At 38.7% G+C, this 12,171-nt stretch overlaps 1 protein-coding gene across 1 annotated transcript in view; it reads left to right on the top strand.

Moving 5' to 3' along the window:
• The window catches only part of LOC148162016 (BCL-6 corepressor-like), a 53,698-nt gene that overhangs the window by 21,960 nt on the left and 19,567 nt on the right, over nucleotides 1-12,171 (top strand).

The following is a 12,171-nucleotide window of genomic DNA, read 5'->3' as shown; positions in this document are numbered from 1 at the left end:
TTGAATATCTCATGCCACTGTCACCCAGTCAGCCAAGTTTCTGTGGACAGATCTGCTGCTAGCCTTATAGGTCTCCCCTTCTCAGTTAGGGAATTCTTTTGTCTTACAGCTTTTAGGAATTTTTCCTTATTACTATATTTTGCAGATATAATTACAATCATCTTGATGTTGGCCTGCTTTTGTTGATTTTGATGGGAGTTCTCTCTGCCACCTGGATCTGGATGTCTGTTTCCTTCCCTGCATTATCTACATGTGTAGCTATGATTTCCCCAAATAAATTTCCCGCCCACTTTTCTCTTCTTCTCTGGGGACTCCTATGATATGGATGTCATCACATTTGATGGAGTCATTGAGTTCCCTAAGTCTGTTCTCTTCTTGCATAATTCTTCCTTCTCTCTTTTATTCAGTTCGTTATTTTACATCATTTTGTCTTTGAGGTCACTGATTTTTTCCTTTGTTTCTTCAGCATGCTGTTCATTGCATCAACTCTGTTTCCAATCTCATTTGTTGCATTTTTTTAAAATTTCTGATTGCTTGTTTTTTTTAACTCTGCTATCTGTGTGGCAGGGGTCCTCCTGACATCTTCTTTTCCTTTCTCAAGTCCAGCGAGTATCCTTATGATTGTTGCTTTAAATTCTCCATCAGGCATATTACTGTTTCACATACATCTCTGCCTGTAGCCTTACCTTATTCTTTCATGTGGGATGAATTCCTCAGTCTTGGCATTTTGTCTAAGTCTCTGCCTTCATCTCTGTGTTAGAAAAGCCTGTTATGTTTCCTGCTCCTGAAAGTAGTGTCCTTTATAGAAGAGGTCATGTATTGTCCAGGGTCCGTCACTTCAGGGAGCGTCCCTGCTGTGTGCTGCATGCAGTCTGCTCTTGTGTCTTGGCTGTTTCAGACCAGTGTACTGCAGAGGCTCTCCTTGCCTTCAGTGGGCAGTGTTTGCTCCCTGGCGTGAATGTGGTGAGTTTTAACTGTGTGTGCTCTGATCTGTTTGTGAAAATGAGATCTGACACCACCTCCATCAGAACTGAAGCCCTGGAGAACTGTGTGGTTGGGAGACACAATGTGGGCAGGGGTTTCTGCTGGTCTTTGGGGGAGAGACCCACCATGCTGGGTCTGAGTCAAGCTTGACTGAGAGGGAGGGCGGTACTGACAGAGAACCTGGTGTGGGGCTTGGTGTAAGCAGGTTAGGCAGCCAGCGTGGGTGCTGTGCTGCTCCCCACAGGTGGCTCCATGTTTATGGTGGGTGGGGAAGGGAGTTGGCGCCTGCCAGTTCCTTTCTTCCTGGAGAGTCATCTCTGTGCACACTACCTCGCAGGGTTGCTCTCTTACAGAAGTGAATAATCTCCCCACTGTGTGCCCCTATGTGTCCTCAAGTGGCTGTTTCCATGCTGTCTGTGCCCAGGTTGTTTGCCTGCCTTCTCTTGAAGAGCAGCATGACACCTTCGGGGCTCTATTCCAGTCAGGCCTGCTGACTTTGAAAACTCCAGGCCTTTAAACCCTGCTGGTTGCAAGAACTCAAGAAGTTCAGCCCCTGTTGTTCTCCCAGCCACTGGCTTCGGTGAAGTGTTCTCCTTGTGCATTCCCCTGTGTGATCTTCTCTCTCTCACCCTTCTCTGTGACCATGGCTTCCTTCCCTCCATAGCACCTGCAGTCTGTTTCTGCTGTAAACCATGTCTCTGCACTTCCTACTTTCCTTAATGTGGCTTCCTCTCTCCCTTTCGTTGTGGAGTTTGTTCTCTCAGTCTTCAGGTTGACTTCTGGGTTTTTAGGATGATTTTATAGTTACCTGGTTTTGTTCATGGGACCAGGTGAGCTTAGAGTCCTCCTCCTCTGCTGCCATCTTCCTCTCTGCCACATGGAAGATGTTTGATTACTGAATAAATCTTATTTTTTATTGGTCTGTTTGTATTTTCTGTTTTCCTCTGAATCAGTCTTGGTAGTTGTATGTTTCCAGAATTTTTTCATTTGTTCTGGGTTATCTGATTTGCTTGTATATAATTGAGTACAGTAGTCTCTTATGATCCTATTTCTGGGTATCAGTTGTAATGTTTCCTCTTTCATTTCTAAATTTTTTTTTAGTTGAGTGTTCTTTCTTTTTCTTAATCTAACTAAAATTTTGTGTATTCAAAATTGAAATCTTTTATTTGCTGATTTTTTTTCTCTCTTTTTAAAATTAAATTAAATTAGCCAGTCTTTTTAGTTGGGTTTTCCTAGTCTCCATGCCTTTTCTTTTTTCCTCTGATCTTTGTTGTTTCCCTCTTTCTGGTAATTTTATGTTAGTTCTTCCTCTTAGTCTAGATCCTTGAGGTGTAATGTTAGAATATCTGTATCAGTTAGTTTTACTCATTTATGCATTTATTTATCCCTATAAAGTTCCCTTTTAGAAAGGTTTTTGCATCATGAGCCTTAGACTTTGGTGTGTTTTTCATGTTCATTTGTGTGCTAGTTATTTGTTTTCCTTCTGATTTCTTCCTGAACCATTAGTTATTCACGAGTATATTACTAAACTCCTTATATTTATAGGCGTTCCAGTTTTCCTTTTGTTCTTTTTTTTTTAATTTTTTTTGTTATGTTAATCACCATACATTACATCATTAGTTTTTCATGTAGTGTTGCATGATTCATTGTTTGTGTATAACACCCAGTGCTCCATGCAGAACGTGCCCTCTTTAATACCCATCACCAGGCTAACCCATCCCCCCACGCCCTCCCCTCTAGAATCCTCAGTTTGTTTTCCAGAATCCATCGACTCTCATGGTTCGTCTCCCCCTCTGATTTCCCCACCTTCATTCTTCCCCTCCTGCTATCTTCTTCTTTGTTTTTTTTTCTTAACATATATTGCATTCTTTGTTTCAGAGGTACAGATATGTGATTCAACAGGCTTGCACAATTCACAGCACTTACCATACCACATACCCTCCCCAATGTCTATCACCCAGGAACCCCATCCCTACCACACCACCCCCACTCCAGCAACCGTCAGTTTGTTTCCTGAGGTTAAGAATTCCTCATATCGGTGAGGTCATATGATACATGTCTTTCTCTGGCTTATTTCATTCAGCATAACACCCTCCAGTTCCATCCATGTTGTTGCAAATGGCAAGATCTCATTCCTTTTGATGGCTGCATAATATTCCATTGTGTATATATATATTTCTTTATCCATTCATCTGTCTGTGGACATTTTGGCTCTTTCCACAGTTTGAATAGTGTGGACATTGCTGCTATAAACATCGGGGTGCACGTACCCCTTCGGATCCCTACATTTGTGTCTTTGTGGTAAATGCCCAGAAGTGCAGTTGCTGGATCGTAAGGTAGATCTATTTTCAATTTTTGAGGAACCTCCACACTGTTTTCCAGAGTGGTTGCATCAGCTTGGATTCCCACCAACAGTGTAGGAGGGTTCCCCTTTCTCCGCATCCTCGCCAACATCTGTCGTTCCCTGACTTGTTAATTTTAGCCATTCTGACTGGTGAGAGGTGGTATCTCATTGAGGTTTCGATTTGGATTTCCCCGATGCCGAGCGATGTTGAGCACTTTTTCATGTGTCTGTTGGCCATTTGGATGTCCTCTTTGGAAAAATGTCTGTTCATATCTTCTGCCCATTTCTTGATTGGATTATTTGTTCTTTGGGTGTTGAGTTTGATAAGTTCTTTATAGATTTTGGATACTAGCCCTGTATCCGATACGTCATTTGCAAATATCTTCTCCCATTCTGTCAGTTCTCTTTTGGTTTTGTTGACTGTTTCTTCTACTGTGCAAAAGCTTTTTATCTTGATGAAATCCCAATAGTTCATTTTTGCCCTTACTTCCCTTGCCTTTGGTGATGTTTCTAGGAAGAGGTTGCTGCGGCTGAGATCGAAGAGGTTGCTGCCTGTGTTCTCCTTTAGGATTTTGATGGACTCCTGTCTCACATTTAGGTCTTTGAACCATTTGGAGTCTATTTTTGTATGTGCTATAAGGAAATGGTCCAGTTTCATTCTTCTGCATGTGGCTGTCCAGTGCTCCCACCATTAGTTGAAGAGACTGTCATTTTTCCATTGGATATTCTTTCCTGCTTTGTCAAAGATTAGTTGACCATAGAGTTGAGGGTCTCTATTCTGTTCCATTGATCTATGTGTCTGTTTTTGTGCCAGCGCCATACTGTCTTGATGATGACAGCTTTGTAATAGAGCTGGAAGTCCGGAATTATGATGCCGCCAGCTTTGCTTTTTTTTTTCAACATCCCTCTGGATATTTGGGGTCTTTTCTGGTTCCATACAAATTTTAGGATTATTTTTTCCATTTCTTTGAAAAAAGTGGATGGTATTTTGATGGGGATTGCATTGAATGTGTAGATTGCTCTAGGTAGCATTGACGTCTTCACAATATTTTTTCTTCCAATCCATGAGCATGGAACGTTTTTCTACTTCTTTGTGTCTTCCTCAATTTCTTTCATGAGAATTTTATAGTTTTCTGAGTACAGATCCTTTGCCTCTTTGGTTAGCCTTATTCCTATGTATCTTATGGTTTTGGGTGCAATTGAAAATGGGATCGACTCCTTAATTTCTCTCTCTTCTGTCTTGTTGTTGGTGTAGAGGAATGCCCCGATTTCTGTGCATTGATTTTATATCCTGCCAATTTACTGAATTCCTGTATGAGTTCTAGCAGTTTTGGGGCGGAGTCTTTGGGTTTTCCACATAAAGTATCATATCATCTGCACCCAGTGAGCGTTTGACTTCCTCTTTGCCGATTTGGATGCCTTTGATTTCTTTTTGTTGTCTGATTGCTGTGCCTAGGACATCTAATACTATGTTGAATAGCAGTGGTGAGAGTGGACATCCCTGCCGCGTTCCTGACCTTAGGGGGAAAGCTCTCAGCCTTTCCCCATTGAGAATGATATTCGCTGTAGGTTTTTCATAGATGGCTTTTATGATATTGCGGTATGTACCCTCTATCCCTACACTCAGAAGAGTTTTGATCAAGAAAGGATGCTGTATTTGTCAAATGCTTTTTCTGCATCTATTGAGAGGATCATAGGATTCTTGTTCTTTCTTTTGTTAATGTATTGTATCACGTTGATTAATTTGCGGATGTTGTACCAGCCTTGCAGCCCAGGGATAAATCCCACTTGGTCGTGGTGAATAATCCTTTCAATGTACTGTTGGATCCTATTGGCTAGTATTTTGGTGAGAATTTTTGTATCCATGTTCATCAAGGATGTTGGTCTGTAATTCTCCTTTTGGATGGGGTCTTTGTCTGGTTTGGGGATCAAGGTAATGGTGGCCTCATAAAATGAGTTTGGAAGTTTTCCTTCCATTTCTATTTTTTGGAACAGTTTCAGGAGAATAGGTATTAATGCTTCTTTACATGTTTGGTAGAATTCCTCTGGGAAACCATCTGGCCCTGGGCTTTTGTTTGTTGGGAGTTTTTTGATGACTCCTTCAATTTCCTTAGTGATTATAGGTCTGTTCAGGTTTTCCATTTCATCCCGGTTCAATTTTGGTAGTGGATACATCTCTTCCAGGTTCTCTAATTTGCTGGCAGATAGTTGCTCATAAATATGTTCTTGTAATTGTTTGTATTTCTTTGGTGTTGGTTGTTTTCTCTCCTCTTTCATTCATGATTTTGTTGCTTTGAGTCATTTCTCTTTTCTTTTTGATAAGTCTGGCCAGGGGTTTATCAATCTTGTTAATTCTTTCAAAGAACCATCTCCTAGTTTCATTGATCTCTTCTACTGTACCTGCAGAATGTTCCACGTGCACTTGAGATGATCATATTCTCCTGCTTTGGGATGGAATTTTCAATATGTGTCTATTTCTTACATATGTTAGGTCTCTTTTGTCTAAACATCATTCAAGTCCAGCATTTCCTTGGTGATTTTCTGTCTGAATGCCTTGGCATTGCTGAATGTGGACTCTTGAAGTCCCTTGCTTGTCTTTCAGATCTGTAAGTATTTGCCTAACATTTATTTAGTTCCTCCAATGTTGGGTGCATATGTATTTACCATGGTTATGTCTTCTTGATAAGTTAACCTCCTTATCATTATATAATGACCTTATTTGTCACATCATAGTTCTTGGCTTAAAGAGTCTGTTTTGTCTGATATAAGCATAACTGTACCTAGTCTCTTTTGGTTTCCATTTGCATGGAATGTGTTTCTCAGCTCTTTCACGTTGAGCCTGTGTTGTGCTTAAAACCGGAGTCTTTACTAGCAGCATGTACCTAATGCATCCAGTCACTCTGTACCTTTGGATGATTCAATACAAATACATTTATTATTGATATATAATGACTTTATATTGGTTTGTGGTGTTTTGTAGCTTCCTGTTCTTTTGCTGTTCTCTTGGGGAGTGGGTGGTGTTGTGGTTTTTTTGTTTTGTTTTGTTTTGTTTTGTTTTTAACTTGGTGATTTTCTGTGGTGGTGTGTTTTGATCCCTGGTGTGTTACGATCTCTTTTATGAATCTATAAGATTTTGCTTTGCAGTTACCATGAGACTTTCATAAAACATCTTATAGCTGTAACAGTCTTCTTTACACTGACAACAACATAATATGTATATATGTGATCTATGACATACAAAAACTATGCCCTTTTATTGTCCCCATCCTGCATTTAGTGTTGCAGTTTGCCTTTTTTTATATTGTGTATTTGTTAACAAATTATACTAGCTTTAGTTATTTTTGATAGCTTTGACCTTTTTTTACTATATTTAAGTAAGTAACGTACCTCATATACAGTATTAGAGTTTCTCAATTTGACTATATATTTGCCTTCACCATTGTGTTACATATTTTTATGTTTCATTACTAGTTAGTGTCCTTTCATTACTAGTTAGTGTCAAGATTTCAGCTTGAAGAACCCCTTTCCATTTCTTGTAAGAAAGGTCTAGTGATGATGAGTTCTCCTAGTTCTATATGGGAAAGTATTTTTCCTTTATTTCTAAAAGATAATTTTGCTAGATAGCATGTTTATGGTTGGCAATATTTTTTCTTTTAGCACTTTGAGTGTACCATCCCACTTTCCCCTGGCTTATAAGGTTTGTACTGAGAAATCTGCTGATAATCAGAGTTTTGTGTATGTTACAGTCTCCTTTTCCTTGCTGCCTTTAGGATCTCTCTTTGTCTTTGATTTTTGAGAGTTCTATTACAAAGTGTCTTGGAAAAGATCATTTGAACTGTAGAAATGGGGTATATACACATGAAGTATATCTTCATGAATTTGGATTTCAGATCTCTCCCTAGGTTGGGAAAGTTCTCAACCACTATTTCTTTAAATAAACTTTCTGCTGCTTCTCCCTCTCTTCTTTTCTTTCCAGATTTCTAGGGATTTGGATCTTGTGGTTTTTCAGTGGTGTCTCATAGATCTAGTAGGCTTCCTTTACTCCATTTATTTATCTCTTCATACGGGTTATTTCAGAGTTCCTCTACTATTTTACTGATTCTTTCTTCTATTTGGTATACTCTGATATTGATGCTTTCTATTGCATTCTCTATTTAATTCACTGAGTTCCCATCTCCAGAATTCGTATGCTTCTTTTTTATGATTTCTATCTCTGTTAATGTCACATTTGCATTATGTAATTTTTTGTTTTGATGTCAATGAATTGCCTTGCTGTGGTGTTTTTGTAGCCCATCCATTCAGTTAAGTAACTTATTTGAATTCCTTGATTGGCTGTACTAATTTGCATTCTCACCAGCAGTGGTTCCTTTTTCTCTATAGCCTCAACAACACTTTGTTCTTGTGTTGTTGACTTTAGCCATTCCGACAGGTGGAATGTGATATCTCATGGTAGTGTTGATTTATTTGCATTTCCCGGATGATGAGAGATGTTGAGCATGTTTTCATGTGTCTGTTGGCCACTGAGATGTCTTCTTTTGAAAAATGTCTATTCAGATCCTCTGCCCTTCTTTCAATCAAGTTATTAGTCTTCTTGATGTTAAATTATGTAAGTTCTTTGTATATTTTGGGTATTAACCCCTTCTTGGGTATATCATCTGCAAATATCTTTTTTTTCCATTCAGTAGGCTGACTTTCTGTTTTGTTTATGGTTTCCTTCTATGTGCAAAATATTTTTTGCTTTGGTGTAGTTTCCAAAAGTTTGATTTTGCTTCTGTTTTCCTTGCTCAGGAAGTTGGGAGTTTTTATCATGAATGGATGCTTGAGATGTATCATCTGATTTTCATCCTTTTTTTTCCTTCTGTGGTGTATCACATTTATGGCTGATTAATTTGCAAATATTAAATCATCCTTGCATCCCCTAAATAAGTCCCACTGATTGTGTTGAATGATCCCACTGGATCCCCATAATATTTATATTACTTTGATGGTGTCCTGTAAATCCCTTAGGTTCTGTTCACTTTTCTATTTCTGTTGCTTCTTTGACTCAAGAATGCGAATAACTTGTCTTTGTGTTCATTGATTCTTTCTTCTGCATGACCAAGTTTGATGCCAAAACTTTCTAGTGAAGTTGTCTGTTGTTATTATATTTTTCATGTCCATTTTTCTGCTTAGTTCCTATTTCATAGTTTCTCTTTGTTGCTATGTTCTCATTTTGCATATGCATCATTCCTGACTTCATTCCGTTATCTGCCTTCCCTTTTAGCTGATAATTTTTTTTTAGGGTCATTTCCTGGAGATTATTTTATTCTTTAGAGTGAGCCATGTTTTCTTGTTTGTGTGTATGTGTTCTTCATGATCTCTTATTGGCACTACAGCACTTGGAAAACAGCCATCTCTCCCAGTCTTTTCAGACTGGCTTCGTACAAGGAAAGACCCTCACTGCTCAGCTCAAGGAGAGCATCTGGGGCCCTATCCGACTTTTCTGAGAGTAAGTGTTTTCTTGAGCTGTACATGTAGTTTCCCAGCAGAAGGTGCCTCTGTTCACAAGACCCAATAATCTTTTGCTCTGCCCTATCTGTGGTATTAGTAGGCTCTCTGGTCTTTATCAAGTGGTGCTCACTTGCTATCAGTTCCAAAGTATGGGCTCTGATATGAATTGTGTCTGTCTGAAAGTCATAAATTAATTATTAGTATGACAAGAATGAGAGAAATTATTTGCAAGTTATGTATCTAAAAAGGAATTAACATGAAGAATATATAGGACACTCCTAGAACTCAATAACCAAAACACAACCCAATTTTAATGTGTGCAAAGCAGTTAGACACTTCTGCAAAATGATATGCAATTGGCCAACAAGTACATGAAAAGGTGCTCAAAGTCACTAATTATTTGGGAAATGCAAATTGAAACTATAGTATCACCCCATGACCCTGGTATTAAAAGTAACACAGAAAATACCAAGTGTGGACAACAGTATGAAGAAATTAGAACCTTGTGTACTACTGGTGTAAATGTGGAATGGAGTAGCTATTATGGAAAACAGTAGGGTAGTTCCTCAAAAAAATTAAAAATAGAATTACCATATAATTCTGTAGTCCTACTTCTGTATGTGTGTGAATCCAAAACAATATTAAGGAGATATTTACATCCCCATGTTCATTTAAGCATTGTTCACAATGGCCAAGAAGTGGAAAAAAAATACCTAAGTGTCTGTTAATGGATCAAAGGATAAACAAAGTATGGTATATACCTGTGAATGGAATATTACTCATTCTTTAATAGGAAAGAATTTCCTATTTTTTAATTATTATTAATTATTTTTAAGACCATGCATTTGGGGTTCTTCATTCTCATTTTGCTTTTCCTGTCATTCCAAACCAATATTCTAAATTGTTATGGCTATAGCCTTTAACTCTTTAGCTTAATAAAAAGAGAACTCTATTGATAGTGAGCCTTGTAGGATTAATTCTGGTTTCTAAGTTGGTGTGTGTTTGTGTGTTTTCACAGAACAATTGGGTATGCTTCAATGTTAGGCTGTACCTAGTTCCTGATTTTCTTTCTTTTCCCCTCTTTCTTTTTTTTTATTATATTAAATTAGCCAACATAGAGTACATCATTAGTTTTTGATGTAGTGTTCAGCGATTCATTAGTTCCATGAAACACCCACTGCTCATCACCACACCTGCCCTCCTTAATGCCCATCACCCTGTTACCCCAACTCCCCACGCCCCTCCCTTCTGTAAGTTTGTTTCCGAGAGTCCAGAGTCTTTCATGGTTTGTCTCCCTCTCTGATTTCTTCCCAGTTTTCCATCCCTTTCCCTAATGTCCTCTGTGCTATTCCTTATGTTCTACATTTAAGTGAAAGCATCTGATAATTGTCTTTCTCTGCTTGACTTATTTCACTTAGCATAATTCCGTCCAGTTCCACCCATGTCCATGTAAATGGTGGATATTCGTCCTTTCTGATTATTCCATTGTGTATGTGTGCCACATCTTATGTATCCATTTGTCAGTTGAAGGGCATCTCGGCTCTTTCCAGTTTGGCTGTTGTGGACATTGCTGCTATGAACATTGGGGTGCATGTGCCCCTTCTTTTCACTACATCTGTATCTTTGTGGGATAAGTACCTAATAGTGCAATTGTTGGGTCGTAGAGTAGCTCTATTTTTAATGTCTTGAGGAACCTCCATACTGTTTTCCAGAGTGGCTGTACCAAATTGCATTCCCACCAACAGTGTAAGAGGGTTCCCCTTTTTCCACATCTTTGCCAACACTTGTTTCCTGTCTTAGTAATTTTTGCCATTCTAACTGGTACAGGTGGTATCTCATTGTGGTTTTGATTTGAATTTCCCTGATGGCTAATGATAATGAACATTTTTTCATGTGTCTGTTAGCCATTTGTATGTCTTCTTTGGAGAGGTGTCTGTTCATGTCTTCTGCCCATTTTTTGACTTGATTATTTGTTTTTTGGGTGTTGAGTTTGAGAAGTTCTTTCTAGATCTTGGATACCATCCCTTTATCTGTAATGCCACTTGTAAATACCTTCTCCCATTTGGTGGATTGCCTCTTAGTTTTGTTGAGTGTTTCCTTTGTTCTGTAGAAACTTTTTATCTTGATGAAGTTACTATTGTTATTGTTGCTTTCAAAAACCTTGGTCCTTTTCCCTCTATTTTTTAGTCTTTGAATTTTTTTTCTTTTCTTTTTTTTAATTTTATTTTATTATGTTATGTAAATCACTATACAGTACATCATTAGTTTTTGATGTGGTGATCCATGATTCATTGTTTGTGTATAACACCCAGTTCTCCATGCAGTACGTGCCCTCCTTGATACCCATCACTGGGCTAACCCATCCCCCCACCCACCTCCCCTCTAAAACCCTCAGTTTGTTTCTCAGAGTCCATAGTCTCTCATGGTTCATCTCTCCTTCCGATTCCCCCCTCTTCATTTTTCCCTTCCTTCTCCTAATGTCCTCCATGTTCTTCCTCATGTTCCACAGATAAGTAAAACCACATGATAATTGTCTTTCTTTGTGTAACTTATTTCACTTAGCATAATCTCCTCCAGTTTCGTCCATGTTGATGCAAATGTTGGGTATTCATCCTTTCTGATGGCTCAGTAATATTCCATTGTATATATGGACCACATTTTCTTTATCCATTCATCTGTTGAAGGGCATCTCAGTTTCTTCCACAGTTTGGCTATTGTAGACATTGCTGTTATGAACATTCGGGTGCATGTGGCCCTTCTTTTAACTACATCTGTAGTAAATACCCAGTAGTACATAGGGTAGCTCTATTTTTAATTATTTGAGGCACCTCCACACTGTTTTGCAAAGTGGCTTACCAACTTGCATTCCCACCAACAGTGAAAGAGTGTTCCCTGTTCCTCCACATCCTTGCCAACACCTGTTGTTACTTGTGGGTTGTTGTTAATTTTAGCTATTCTGACAGGTGTGAGGTGGTATGTCACTGGAGTTTTGATTACATCCCCCTGATGATGAGTGATGTTGAGCATCTTTGCATGTGTTGTTGGCCAATTGCATGTCTTCCGTGGACAAATGTCTATTCATGTCTTCTGCCCATTTTTTAACTGGATTATTTGTTTCTGAGGTGTTGAGTTCGGTAAGTTCATTATGTATTTTGGATACTAGCCCTTTATCAGATATGTCATTTACAGATATCTTCTGCACACTTTCCTTCAGTGTGCAGTTTTTATTTTGATGAAGTCCCAGTAGTTTATTTTTTGCTTTCCACCCCCACCAATAATGGAGTAGGCACTTGTAAAAGCTGTGTAGCAGTTGTTTCTTCTATTGCTTTCATTTGCATGAGGATGGGATCTCC

The sequence above is a fragment of the Eumetopias jubatus genome, unplaced genomic scaffold, assembly GCF_037043125.1.
Source record: "Eumetopias jubatus isolate StellerSeaLion01/CBP00866 unplaced genomic scaffold, mEumJub1_p1.0 scaffold_27, whole genome shotgun sequence".
Lineage (NCBI taxonomy): Eukaryota > Metazoa > Chordata > Mammalia > Carnivora > Otariidae > Eumetopias > Eumetopias jubatus.
Note: the sequence above shows the minus strand (reverse complement) of the source record. Positions and strands in the feature narration are given on the sequence as shown.